Here is a 15,320-nt window from a genome sequence, read left to right as displayed (position 1 = left end):
AATCTCCCTCACGTCCTCAGCCATGAAGACTGATGCAAAGAAATAATTTAGTTTCTCTGCAATTGCTTTATCATCCTTGAGTGCTCCTTTAGCATCACAATCATCTAGTGACCCTACTGGTTGTTTAGCAGGCTTCCTGCTTCTGATGTACTTAAAATTATTTTTGCTATTACTTTTTGACTCTCTGGCTAGCTGTTTAATCATATTAAAACACCCAGTTTACAAAGGGGTTCAGATCACTCTGAATCCATGACCTGTCTTTCTCGTTATGTACTACCGCACTAATTTTTGTCATTTGCAAACTTCATCAGTGATTACTTTGTTTATTTCTAGGTTATGGATAAAAATGTTAAATAGAATAATGCCATGAATTAATTCATGGAAGACCTAGTTGATGATGAGCCCTTGATTAGTTATATTTTGAGACCTATCAGCTACTTTGCAATCCATTTAATGTTAATTTTATGTTACATTCTAGTTTTTAATCAAAATGTCATGTGATATCAAGTTAAATACCTCACAGAAATCCAAATATATTAATTCAACACTATTACCTTTATCAGCTGAATTTGTCGTCTCATCAAAGAAGTTATCACGTTAGCCTGACAGGATCTATTCTCCATAAAGTGATGCTAATTTGCAATAATTACACTACTTTCTTTTGCTTCATTATTAATCGAGTCCCATGTTTGCCAGCCTGTAATGTTCCCTGGGATCAGTGTTAGAGTGATAAGCCTGTAATTATTCATGTCCTTCCTTTTACTCTTTTTAAAAATTGGTACGGCATTTGCTTCCTTATAGCCTTCAGGGACCTCCTCAGTGCTCTGAAATTTATTGAAAATTAATATTAGTGGTCCAACACAGTCTTCACCTAGCTCTTTTATAAATCTTGGATGCAAGTTATTTGGACCTGCTGATTTTAAAATATCTGACTGTAATATCTTTTATTTAACATACTCCAAAAATACTAGAGGAATGGCAAGTGTGTTATCCTCACCATGTGATGAGATTGCGTCATTTGTTCTGCTCCAAACAGAAGAGAAATATTTATTGAACTCCTCTTTCTTTTCTGCACTAGCAATGATAGTTCTACTTTTTCAATCTAGAAAAGGTCTAATAGCATTGTCAAATGTCTTTTTGCTCCTAATATATTAAAGAAACTACTTATTGTCTCTAATTCTTCTAGCCATAGATTTGTCCTGATGTTCATTGGCTTCTATCAACACTTTATAATTCCTAACTTTGGAATTATGTTCATTACTATCAACTTCTCCTTTCTTTAATTTGTGTATTTTAAAAATTACTTTATTCTTGCCTCCTCTTCTCCAACAAACCAGGTGGTTGTTGTGTTCAAACCATCATGGCTCTCTGACTCATTTGTGGGATTGTGTCTTTTGGAGATTTTTCAGGGACTGGTTTCTGGGTTAGGTCAGTGGGGTGTGTTGTTAGAGTTGAATATTTTCTTCAGGGTGAGAGGCTGTCTGTAAGTGAGGACAGGCCTGCCTCCCAAGATCTCTTACCACACAACAGAAACACAGATCTAGGAATCAATCCCTTCAACAAACCCTGTTTCTAACTGTGTCCACATATCCACCCAAGTAACACCACCATAGGTTGTAACCACATGATCCATACCATCAGGAGCTTGTTCCCTGCACATCTGTTAATATGATGTATACCATCATGGGCTATCAACACCCATCTGCCACCTAACCTCCAAATATTTATCGAGCTCTTTTTTAAACTCTGTTAGAGTCCTGGCCTTCACAGCACCCTCTGGTAGGTAGTTTCACAGGTTGACTGTGCGCTGTGTGAAGAAAAACTTTCTTTTATTAGTTTTGAACCTGCTACCCATTAATTTCATTTGGTGTCCTCTAGTTCTTATATTATGGGAAGAAGTAAATAACTCTTCTGTATTCATTTTCTCCACACCATTCATGATTTTATATACCTCTATCATATCGCCCCTCAGTCTCCTTTTCTAACGCCAATATATCTTTTTTCAGGTGATGAGACCCCATCTGCATGCAGTTCTCAAGATGTGGGCATACCATAGTTTTATTTAGGAGAAGTAAGATGTTCTTCGTCTTATTTTCTATCACTTTTTTAATTATTCCTAACATCCTATTTGCTTTACTGACTGCCACTGCACACTGCGTGGATGTTTTCAGAGAACTATCCACTATAATTCCAAGATCCCTTTCCTGATCTGTTTTAGCTAAATTTGCCCCCATCATATTGTATGTATAATTTGGGTTATTTTTCCCAATGTGCATTACTTTACACATACCCACATTAAATTTCATTTGCCATTTTGCTGCCCAATCACTCAGTTTGCTGAGATCTTTTTGAAGTTCTTCACAGTCTGCTTTGGTTTTGACTATCCTGAACAGTTTGGTGTCATCTGCAAACTTTGCCACCTCACTGCTTACCCCTTTCTCTACATCACTGACGAATAAGTTGAACAAGATTGGTCCCAGGACTGACCCTTGGGGAACGCCACTAGTTACCCTCTTCCATTGTGAATAGTTACCATTTATTCCTACCCTTTGTTTCCTGTCTTTTAACCAGTTCCCAATCCATTAAAAGATCTTTCCTCCTATCCCATGACCACCTAATTTACATAAGAGCCTTTGGTGAGGGACTGTGTCAAAGGCTTTCTGGAAATCTAAGTATACTATGTCTACTGGATCCCCCCTGTCCGCATGCTTGTTAACCCCTTCAAAGAACTCTAATAGATTAGTAAGACACGACTTCCCTTTACAGAAACCATGTTGATTTTTGCTCAACAAATCATGTTCCTCTACATGTCTGACAATTTTATTCTTTACTATTGTTTCTACTAATTTGCCCGGTACTGACGTTAGACTTACCTGTCTATAATTGCTAGGGTCTCCTTTAGAGCCCTTTTTAAATATTGGTGTTATATCACCTGTCTTCCAATCATTGGGTACGAAAGCTGATTGAAAGGATAGGTTACAAACCACCGTTAATAGTTCCGCATTTTCACATTTGAGTTCTTTCAGAACCATTGGGTGAATACCATCCGGTCCTGGAGACTTGTGACTGTTTAGCTTATCAATTAGTTCCAAAACCTCCTCTAGTGATAGTTCAATCTGGGAGAGTTCCTCAGATTTGTCACCTATAAAGGACGGCTCAGATTTGGGAATCTCTGTAACATCCTCAGCCGTGAAGACTGAAGCAAAGAAATCATTTAGTTTTTCTGCAATGGCATTATTTTCCTTGATTGCTCCTTTTATGTCTCTATTGTCCAGGGGCCCCACTGCTTTTTTAGCAGGCTTCCTGCTTCTAACATACTTAAAAAACATTTTACTATTGTTTTTTGAATTTATGTCTAACTGTTCCTCAAAATCTTTTTTGGCTTTTCTTATTACCTTTTTACATTTAATTTGACAGTGTTTATGTTCCTTTCTATTTTGATCACTAGGATTTGACTTCCACTTTTAAAAAGATACCTTTTTACCTCTCACTGCCTCTTTTACATGGTTGTTAAGCCATGGTGGCTCTTTTTTAGGTCTCTTACTGTGTTCTTTTAATTTGGGGTATACCAATCAGACGTCAAGAATGATAACATTCAAAAACCAGTAGGAGAGCATTTCTACCTTCTTGTACATGCAGCAACAGACCTGAAAGTGGCTGTGCTGGAGCAAAAAAACCCCTCAAGAACAGATTGCAGTCTTTCATTATGAAGCTGGAATTCATATGCAAACTTGATATTATTAGTCTGGATCTGAGTGTGGACTGGGAATGGCTAGCTCTCCACAAAATGTAGTTTTCCCCCTTTTGGTAGTCTTGCCCTCTTATCAGTTGTTGGGAGTGAGCCACATCTACACTGGTTGAATTGCCCTTTTTGGCACTGGCCCTCCACATAATAATGTAACACTTCTGTCTTTGTATGTATATATCTCTGCCAAAGTGTAATTTCCACTTCATGTCTCTGATGAAGTGAGCTCCAGTAAACAAAATTTTATTCTCAAAAAAATGTGTTAGTCTTCAAGGTGCTCCTTGACTCCTGGTAGTTTTCGCTGAAACAGACCAACATGGCTATCCCTCAGAAACAGATCCTTAAATGATTCCCAATTGTCATTCACATTTTTCTGATTGCATTCTTCATCCCAGATGATATAGCTCATCATTATTTTCAGTTTTGTGAAATTGATCCAGTTAAAGCACCAAATGTAGAGATTACTGCTCTAGCCTTTTATTGTTTTCATCTTAACAGTTTGTTCATGTCACAATCACTTGTATCTAAGCTGCCATTAACTTTCAGTTCTGTGATGAGTTCCCAGCAAGGTCTAATATAGAACCCTCCTTCCACCAATTTGCTGAAATGCTTTTTGAGCTAGGAAATTGTCATATATAAAGTTTAGAAATTCCAAGGATATTAGGTAGAGGCTTCATATCAGAGTCTCCATTCTCTTACTTCAGATGTAAATAGAGTGGAGAGTCAATCCCTTTTCCTAGATGGCTACATGTAGTAGCGCTACAGTAAACTCTTTCATATCTGGCAGCTCTGAGACTAGGAGGTTGCTAGGTATTCAAATATAACGCTAGAGAAAAACTGCGTTAGATATTAAGAAACAAACAAAAATGTATGCAGAGTACTTTATTTACCAACAAGAGTAGTATTGTACACTGTAAACTTATACTGTATTTGCTGTCTTTGTATTTACTTTCACTATACTTTACTCATGGAAAATGTAATTAAAATTTACTTATGGTAAAAATGCCAGTTATTTGAGAGTTCTGTACGATAGAATGCTGGATATGAAAGAGTTTACTATGTAAGCCCGAGACTCTTCAGCTTACACCACAGTGGATATCCCCTTATTGGCCCACCCGATCTCAGCTTTAAATAGGATAGAGTAATGAAACTTTGCACCCCAGTTGAGATCAGGCTCAGGCAGAAGATTGATTGCCCCCAACTATTCTCTGCAACCTTTTAGAGAAAAAAGAATGGAGTCCCTGAAGTAATTCCATTGACCTTTGCAGACATCAACAAAAACTTGTAGTCAGGGGCTGTCAGAAACTGGTAAGGCAGATGCAAAAAATCAGCACGGGCGCTTTAGCTACTCCATTGTCAGGAGATAATCAACCAATTTAACAAATGCAATTTCTTTCCCATTCCCTAGCCTAAATGTGATTGAAAAGGGCTTGAGGAAATGGTAACGTATTACAAACCGCTGAAGCTGCTGTGCCACAACTTTCCCAATGTTTTTACATTGATGAATCCTCAGTGTGTGTGCTCAACAATTAAAATGTCTGTAACTGAAAATAAATAACCCAGAGAGTTTGAAACAGTTACGAATAAAGTGTGCAAAATATGCACTGCCAAATAATAAAAAATACTCTGTATGCAATAGTTTTATTTTGATCAGACCAGAAATAAGATGTTGTTTGTACTGCAGTTGTTTCCGAAAGTGCCAAAATGCAGACCGATTGTGCTGAGCACTGTGTAAACGAATAATTAAAGAGTCCTTCCCCAGTCAGCTTGCATCTTGTCCCTATATAGAATTTAACAGTTTGGTATAAAACACAATAAAGTGGGAGAGGTGAGAATAGGGGAGAAGAAGGGTTACGTTAATTGGAAGAAAGTTAAATTTAATAGCTACTCTTAGACTTCATTGATTTAAAGTAAGTCATTGCACAGTGCATTTTAGAAAGCTGCCAACTGTCCTTTTGCCTGATCATTATCATTACAGTATTTATGATGGATTTCACTGTACAGGTGGGTCACTAAAAGGGTTTTGTGACTTCAAACTAATTGGAGAATTAAAAAAAAATCCTTTTTGAAATATTTTTTCAGAAATGCTCATTCGAAAGTAAAAAAAAAAAAAAGCGAGCTTATCTAAAGGTTGTCAGCATATGGTATTTTCTTAATTAGTGTTGGTTTGCCTACTTCCTCATTGTAATTTTTTAAAACATTCAGTTATTCAGTATACCAAGAAATATTCTTACATGTCTTAGTTTGGTGCCTATGTAGGTTATGTCTTCAGGCAGATTGTTGAGTGAAGGAAGGGGTCATTCTGAACAGAAGAATCACCAGTATTTTTTTTATTGTTGTAAGACAAACAAATAGAGATAGAAATGTGTATTTTTCCAGTGTATGTATATAGAAGTTTGTGAGAGTTGTTAGTCCATCATTAATATCTTTATTCTGTTATATTCCACAAATATATTTTAGAAAAAACTGTTATATTCCAGACTTCTGGCATCATCCACGGTCTAGCATTTGTTTAGCACTAATGGGGAAAGGCTTGGTCTCCCCTTCAGCAACTCCTTCTCGAGATTCTAGAGCACAGCAAATAGCTGATTTCCATTGTTCAAGCTTGGGGAAGAAGGGGAGGATCAGGCATAAGGGGTGCTCTGGGAAGGAGGCAGGGCACTGCAGAGCTCCACAGCCAGAGGTCGGGATGCTGTTCACAAGGCTTCATTCCCAGCCCCCAGCCAGGGGGCTCTGTAGCAGCCGCTCTTCCTCTCCTGAGCACTCCCGCCCCGCCTGCCCCACATCAATGCCAGCCCTTCTGCCACTGCTGGCATGTAGCACTGCAACCAGCAACAGCAGGTGGGGCCAGCATTGATTTCGCTGGTCCAACAAATTCCCTGGTTTCGGGCCACTCAGGTCCCAAGGATTTCGGACCAGGGAGGTTAAACCTGTACTGGGAGCCATTGCAATTCTTCTCAATAATTGACGTATTATAAATCAGTTTATGCTAAGTTAATACATTCTACCCAATTTTAGCTGTTTCTATAACATTGATTACTGTCCTGAGTTTTGTGGGGGCATCATAGACTATATATTGCAAGAGCATCGAATTTTACCGAATATCTTGTAATAAGATCTTTGCCAATACATGGTTAGTTATTGCTAAGTACATTAATAAAATGTTTCCCTAGATTCTTTGTCTCTCTGAGTAATAATGTACTCCCTTGCTTCTGTCTTTCTAAGCTTATTGATGAAGTAGTTGCTATGTAGATTTCAATATGCCTATAGTACCTGGCACTCTTCACTTTCATTATATGCCACAGTGATACATATACAGAGAAAAATAATTCTGGGGGTTGGTGTGTGGGTGTACTAGAAAGAAAGTGGAATCAGAATACTTTTTTAAACTTTCCTTCACCATGCGAGCACTCCTTGGTCAGACTAGGACAGGGTTCAGACATGATCTTGAAGACCAGTTATCATGCATAGTCATTCTTAGTGACCCTAAAGGAATGTGGTCCATTAGCATGGGACCATAGTGAAGTCCTTAACTTCCTCCAGCACAGACACATCATGTTGATAGTGGGCAGTAGGTGGAAGCGTATAATTCTTTGTTTTGTACCAGCAGCAAGGCGTTACGAGCTCATTACGGTTACATCTACACTGCCCCTTCCTTTCAGCAGGGGCATGTAAAAGCAGCAGATAGAAAATGTTAATAAAGCACTGATATGAATACTCAGCACCTCATTTGCATAATGGCAGCCACTGACCACATTGACAGTGTTGTTTTTAAAACGGAAAATAGCCATGTAGACGGGGTTCTTTCTAGGGTAAACCCTCCTTTGAAAAGCACCGTTCTTCCTAATTGTGTTCAAAAGAACCCCATCTACAGGGATACTTTGCATTTTGAAAGCAGCACTTTCAGTGTGGTGAATGGCTGTCTTCATGCAAATGAGGCACTGAATGTTCATATCAGTGCCTCATTAGCATTTTCTATCTGCTGTATTTACAAGTCCCTTCTGAAAGAGAGGGGTAGTGTAGACACAGCCTACATCTCTCATCCATGCATTTGCAGGCAGGAAGGGTCAAGGACTTGTCACTCCTCTGAAACTCCCCATATGCTACATCATATTCATGAAGGAAGACTTTTTTGTCTTTTGGTAGCACATCCAAGCATTTCAATGAAAACAAAAAAGCAGTTGTAGCACTTTAAAGACTAACAAAATAATTTATTAGGTGATGAGCTTTCGTGGAACAGACCCGTTTCTTCAGATCATAGCCATACCAGAACAGATTCCAATCATTTCAGTGGGTAGCTGTGGTATTTATATGTGATGAAAGTTGAATAAATCCTATTGAGTGAGAATTTACAACTTTTGTAAGGGAAAAACGAGTTTGATTTTAGTTTGCATAATGTTTTCTTTTAATATCCCCATTTTTAGCAATCATTTCTTCCCATAACATATGGGTGGTTTATTAAGCAGTGAGTCTACTGCAGTTGCCATGGCTTATGAAATCTTAAATTCTGCACTCTGTTTCAAAAATGTAATATTCTCTGTATCAAAAATGTGTTTCTGTGTTTTTTAACACGAAAAGAAATCTATGTTCGTAAATATAGGATACAAATATTTAAATATTTTCTGGTATTTTATAGTTTCCTTTTATTTATTTATTTATTTATTTATTTTAAATAGCTTCCACACACATCTGTTAAAATGGATCTCAAAGGCAATATACTGAGAGGATTTTACATACAGATAGTGTTAGGAGTGTAAGTAAGATGCTTTTGCCTTTTTTTTTTTCAAACCAACCAAGAGTAACAATTTATTTTAAGTCAGGGCCTACAAGTACCAGATTCAGTATGTAATAATCATATGGTACAAAATGGCTCATCAAAGATTATTGATGAGAGAGAGATTTTATATATAGATAATATTAATTTTGAGTCTGGAGCTAAAGAATTATTCACAGGAATTCCCTGAGATAAATTACAACATCATTGTCCAGTATCTAAACAGTCTTACCTGTGCTTTCTATAAAATAAATAAAAGTATCCATTCAGTAAACTTATCTGTGCAAGTTTAGCTCCCCTGAACAGCAAAAGGAAAGGATGAGGTAATACCAAGTAGATAAGATGACAAGAAGTACAAATACTTCATGGGGCTACAGGAAGAATATATAGCATTAGCTGTAAAGTTTGTCTTTGTAAATTTGTCTTTGGAAAATTTTAGATATAGATATGTGCAATTGATTTTTACCAAATAAGCTCTCATTATGACCATGGATTATATTAACTAATTGGAGTTTTGGAACTCCCTTCACTGGGGCCATATTTTCTGTCATGTACCTAAGATCAAAATGGGACTTAAACCAAAAATGAGTTGTGCAGAAAGTGGAAACAGAGAAATTGTTAAGAGAAATGCCGAAGAATAGCATGATCAAGTGGGGATGGTATTAGAAAGGCCAAATCCTGAAATGAGGTATGTTCCTCGCAAGATATAAGCACATAAGATCCATTCTTTGTCACCCATACCCTGCTTCTGGCAAGCAGAGGCTAGTGACACCTTTCCCGCCCATCCTGGCCAAAAGCCATTGATAGACTTAGCCTCCATGAACTTATCTATTTCTTTTTTGAACTTGTTCATGTCTTGGCCTTCCCAACATCCTCTGGCAAGGAATTCCACAGGTTGATTGTCCAGTGTGTGGGGGAAAAGGGGGGATTTAAAAGAGAAGGAGAGGTTCTCTAAATGCTTTAGGAGCAAGGCAACATGAAGAAAAATGTAGATCCTTTACCTAGTGAGGTAGGAGAGCTAATATCTGATGACATCAAGAAGGCTTAGGTGTTTAATGCCTATTTTGCTTCAGTCTTCACTTTAAAAGTTAATGGTCACCACTCACACAATTAATATTAAAAAGAGGAAGGAAGGAAGGAAAGCAAACCAAAGTTGGGAAAGAACAGATTAAAGACTATTTATATAAATTAGGTATAATGTATTTGTCAGGGCCTGATGAAATTCATCCTATTATACTTAAAGAATGAGCATGTGCAATTAGCAGTTTTTTTCAAGGACTAATAAAGGATGGGTGATAAGTGATGGTCCTGAGAATCGGAGAAGGGCAGGAGTAGAACCTGTCTTTAAAAAGGAAAACAAAAAGAGGACCCCTGTCAGTCTAACTTTGACACCTGGAAAGAAATTGGAATAAATCTCTGCTCCTTAACTGGTGTGCTGTGGCACACTGGTGTGCTATGAAGCAGCACATAGTGTGCCACAGAGCCACAAACTGGGAGTGCTGGTAGCTGCTCTGTGCGCACACCCCATGGCTTGGTGCGAATTGTGCATGGTAGCAACGGCAATGGCAGTGGTGGCTCTGCGGCAGGGGAGGGCCTGGGTGTACCTCGTTCTGGGGGAGCGGGAGGGGATTGGAGGAAAGCAGGGGGGAGCCTGACAGCTGTGTTACTGAGGGAAGGCAGGAGAAGGGGCTTCAAAGTGCCATTACTCCCAATACCTGGGCGAGAGGAATCCCAGGGTTTGTTTTGGGAGGAAGGGCACATTGAAGTTGTGTGGGTACTTCAAAGTGCCCATGGCTACATGGCTTGCCAGCGCTTTGAATTTAGCAAACTTGAAGTTCACGCAGCAGGAATTAGGCTAATAAGGTACTGCATATCCAGCACAGCACCTCATTGCTATTGCCTGCTTGGGCTCGTTTACATGCCCCCTTCAAAGGAGGGGGCTGTAGACAAGACCTGGGATTCCCTTTCTTTTCCTTTCATTTTCAGGTGATTAGAGCCCATGAAGTTTGCCTCTTACTGTTCTAGCTGCCCTTTTTGATGGGATAATTTTGTAGCAGTGACTTTAGTTTTGTCTTCTCAAAACTGCCAGCTTTCCTGACTATTGATTGTTTGCTAAGGAAGCCATTTAATATACTGGATCCAAGTAAATAGTTTTTTTTTGTTTTCCCCCACTGTGTTTGTGGGTAGTGAGGAGCCCGGCTGGTTTAAGACTCCTTCCCTATTAAAGTTGAACATTTTTAAAATTGAAACCATCCAATTTAAAACCATTCTACCAACTTGTTTTGAGTGAGTAGGATGTTCAGAATACTTCTTTTGTAGTCATCTGTGCACGTATTTTAAATAGAATTTGGACTATTAAGAAAACTTACACTGAGCATACTAGAGTCGGTATAATATTAATGGTTATGTGGAATTGAAGATACTTGTTTAGTAATGCATGAACATTTGGAAATGTAGTCTGCCATTAAGTGGAAAAAAGATACAAGTGAACAGGTCAGCTTTTTTCAGTTTATTGGTATAATACGTGTGTGTATACTCTTGCACTTGGTCAGATACAGAAAGTAAAATCATATATAAGGTGCTTTATATTCGTACTCTCCAACTACCTTGTAAGGGACCTAACATAATCCTTTTAAAGTAGAAAGTAGGGGTATTGGGTCTTACAGATTCTAATCACAATCATGCACATACTATTTTATACGAAAAATAATAAAGTTGATTCCTAACTGAACTATCATAGATAATGGTTGTCAAAAGAAAAAACTGATTGAAAGAATCTGGAATACTAAGGGAATCAATATTCAACTGCATGTTAAAAGGGAAAATATCCTGGTACAAAAACCAAAACATGAGTTTCCCATGGAACGCATTGTCTCTATCCTCACTGGCAATTTTATGTGAGGAAAATATGTATAAAAATCAAAACAAAACTGAAGCAAAAACTAACACAAAATTGCTGACTCAATTTGTGACCCAAAGGGTGCGTCTATGCTAAAAACTAACTTTGAAGTTAACTTTGAAGTTAGTCACTACTTCAAAGTAGTTACTGGAGGGTCTACACACATTTTCCCTTACTTCGAAGTAGGGAGCCTAACTTCAAAGTCCTTACTCCATTCCTGGGAACGGAGTAGTGCCTTACTTTGAAGTAGTGTGTGTGGAGATTCTCAACTTCCAAGCCGCTTACTTTGAAGTTCTTTTTGTAGTGCAGACACAACCAAAGATTGTGAGAGAAATGTGACCCACAAAGAAAACTGACTATAATAAAGTGTGTTAGAGTAGTTATGTCAGATAGCAGGAAGAGTGGAACAAGACGGGAGAGAATAATTGGAAAAGAGACATTTAAATGACCTAATCCTGAATCACTGAATAACAGTGTATTGTAAAAGAAGCTTGAAGATTCAGGGCTTGTACTTGGAAAACTCATTGGACCAGTGTGATAGGATGGTCTGCTGTTCTGAGGGTTGTGATACTTAGTGTCCAGCTCACCCTATCATGTAGCTTAGCCCTTTAAAGTCTGAAAAGTATTATATGAATATACAGCCCCCTCACCTCCCAGGGATTATTGGCAGAGAAGAAGCAGTCCTGGGAATAAATCATGCTCGGGAGAAAATCCTGTATTTTAAGGGCTGGGGCCAGGAGTGTTGTGGAGAGGGCAGGTATTACTCCCATCTTCCTGAACCAACTGGGGATGAACTGAGAAAAGGGACCAGCATAAATACTGCGTCCTCCCTCCCCAATAGCAAGGCACATATTAGCAGGAGAAGACCATTTGCTGGATCCTCCTGGCATGAGGATTAATTGAGGAAATAAGGGGCTAGCTGAGGGAGAAGATAGGTAAGGACTTACTACTACTACTACTACTACTACTACCACTTATCCCATGTACTCGAATGGAGCATAGATCGTCTGCAAGTCTCCAACAAAAAGAACTTACAGTTGGCTGAATTACAACCCAACTCAAGAACTGTCCTGCCTTTTGTAGTTTCAAAATGTCAGGTTTAATATTGTTAAATTGCATTGTAGCCTTCCAATTTCCCATGTGGCTTGGTTAGTGGAATTATGTAAAGTTAGATTCATTTAATAACAGTAATTTCTGTATTTCATGTCATTTACAATTATAAAACTAAACCTGATATAGTAAACTCTTTAATATCCAGCATTCTATTATCCAGAACTCTTAAAGAAAGGATATTTTAAGCAAAAGTAAATTTTAATTGCATTTTCCATGAGTACGGTATAGTGAAAGTAAATACCAATACATCCAGCAAATACATTATAAGTTTACAGTGTACAATACTACCATTGTTGGTAAAGTACTCTGTGTAGATTGTTGTTTGTTTTTTTAATATCTAATATTGTTTTTCTTTAGTGTTATACATTGCTAGGTATACCTCTCTGTCATCCAGAGTATTTGAATATCTGGCAACCTCTCAGTCCCAGGGCTGCTGGCTATGAAAGGCTTTACTGTACACTACAAGATTATGGTACATGTGCATATATGGAGTATATGAGCATATGCTATCTTGTTTTAAAATTCAAATTTGCAAAATAAGAATTGTTTAACTACAGAGAGAAAGGACATGGAATGAGTTGTCTTTGCATTCATTATTATAATTCACAAATAATCGATGAAAACATTTTATCTGCCACTTATGAGTCAGGATGGTTTATCAATAATGAATGAGGCAAAGTATGGAAAATCAGTCTCTTATTCTAGTTTATGCATTATTAAATGTAGGAACAGATTTTAAGCTGAGGCACAGTGAGCATATGTAAGCATACTGAAAAATTTTAAAATGCATGCATGGTCAAATGTAAGAAAACATTTTGAAGTATGCATGAATGTGCTTCAAATACTTGAGATTATAAGAAGGCACTTATGGTATATTGATGCATTTGTCTAATTTGTGTGTACAGCAGTACAAGCCTTTTATTGTTCATATTAATTAATATTGACAGGAAACATGCTTTCTGATGATCTTATGTTCAAGTAAGACATTGTGAGATGATTTTTATGGTATTAATATAGCAATTATTCAAATGATTGAATACCACATTTCACATCATTCAGATTGCTATTTTAGTAATGTGTGGTGCAGCTACCAATAATTTCTCATTCAATAATGATGTTATATAATCAATACTTAAATACCATAGTTAAATTCTGCCCTTATCACATCCTGTTGATTGGCTGACTCAGAGGTATAAAACAAATCATTATTATTGGATGCTGATCTTTCCATAGAAATCAGTGAAGCAGATAACAGAACAAATTGCTGAATACGTGCTCTTTAACCACTTCTGTATCCACTGCAGTAGCCTCTAATATATAATTTGGCTTGATATTTGCACTGCCTTTTTTTGTAATAAAAGAAAAAAAAGAGGTGCTAGTAACTGGCTCCCAACCCCCGCTGCCAACAAATCATGCAGCTGAAGCTGCTGAGATGCTGGTACTCATTAGCAGCAAACACAATCACAAAAAACCCCAGTGGAGATTAGTCATGCAATTTTATAAACAATGCACAGGGAAAAGATGAAAAATTGATTTTCTAGTGGTTGTTAAAATTTTTTGCTATTAGTAAAATTTCCAACTTCTCTAAAGACTATAGAAATGAAGGTTAATAATCGTATGGTGTAGCATTTTTCACCTGTACATTCCAAGCTGCATTAGAGGCAAAGGGTGAAAACCAGGGTGTGATTTCCTGGCTCCATTGAATTCAGTGGCATCAGTGAGGCCAAGACTGAACCAATGATGTATTATGTTTCGAAAAGGATCTGAGTACTTATTCCTTTACAATGGAACATTGAGTGCCAGAAAACAGGTTTTGGGTTGGTTTTCATTCAGATGAATAAGCATGTTGATTTGCTGGTTAAAAGGAACTGAGATGATTCTGAGATATGGAATTTTTTTTTAAAAACTTGGGTCCATATGCTCATTCCTTTGAAGCAGTATACATCCTGAGTAGTGGCAGTGCATTATAGAAGGTTGTGGCTGGTGCAGAGGACAGAAGTAGGCCAAAGGATGTGAATCACTATCAGCTGTCTACTAAAAGAAGTATAGTTACCCATAACAAACCTCTTCCTCTTTCTGAAACATTACATTGGCAAGAAACACGTTTCACTTCCATACTTCCTATGAATTGTGATATATTTATTGAATGATTCAGATTGCAAAAGTCCATCAGGAAATGACAAATGTATGGAAATAGTAAACAGTCCTGTGGCACCTTAGGGACTGCAGTTCAACTTGAGATGTCTGATTTTTATAAGCAAATTTTAAGTTTTAAAAGCTATAGGCACTGTAATGGGAGGAGCTTAACAAGAATAAATGAGAGAGGATTAATTTCAGATTTGCTGAAGTTTAAAACATGAGAGGTAACTAAGGCCCAAAACCTTCATTGCCATCCACTAGCATAGACTCCTGTACACATGTAGACTCTCACTGAAGTCAATGGAACATTGCACATGTTGTACAGTCTACACTAGAATACAAACAGTGCAGAATCTGGGCATAAATAAGTGAAAATTGAGATGACAAGTTAATTGCATTTAAAGTTTCTTCAACTGCACGATGTGCTATCTGATGTATCTGATTTCCAGGAAGCTTTGAACTCTGGTTCCACAGTAACCAGATCATATAAGGTATATCTCCAGTCATATAATCCCAACATCTCTTAAGGTTCTAGACATTATAAGGGAGAGGCAGTATTAGCCTTCAGTTGTGAATTACCGCCAGGCCTGCTATTAGAAATTATTTATCTCATAGAACCATTCCTGGAGTCCTTATTCAGACATGTTTTC

General features: G+C 37.7%; 1 protein-coding gene across 1 annotated transcript in view; it reads left to right on the top strand.

The window, feature by feature from the left end:
- Window positions 1–15,320, top strand: part of CFAP47 (cilia and flagella associated protein 47) — a 324,141-nt gene that overhangs the window by 273,289 nt on the left and 35,532 nt on the right. The gene's annotated exons all lie outside the window — the stretch shown is intronic.

The sequence above is a fragment of the Carettochelys insculpta genome, chromosome 1 (genome assembly GCF_033958435.1).
Source record: "Carettochelys insculpta isolate YL-2023 chromosome 1, ASM3395843v1, whole genome shotgun sequence".
NCBI lineage: Eukaryota > Metazoa > Chordata > Testudines > Carettochelyidae > Carettochelys > Carettochelys insculpta.
Note: the sequence above shows the minus strand (reverse complement) of the source record. Positions and strands in the feature narration are given on the sequence as shown.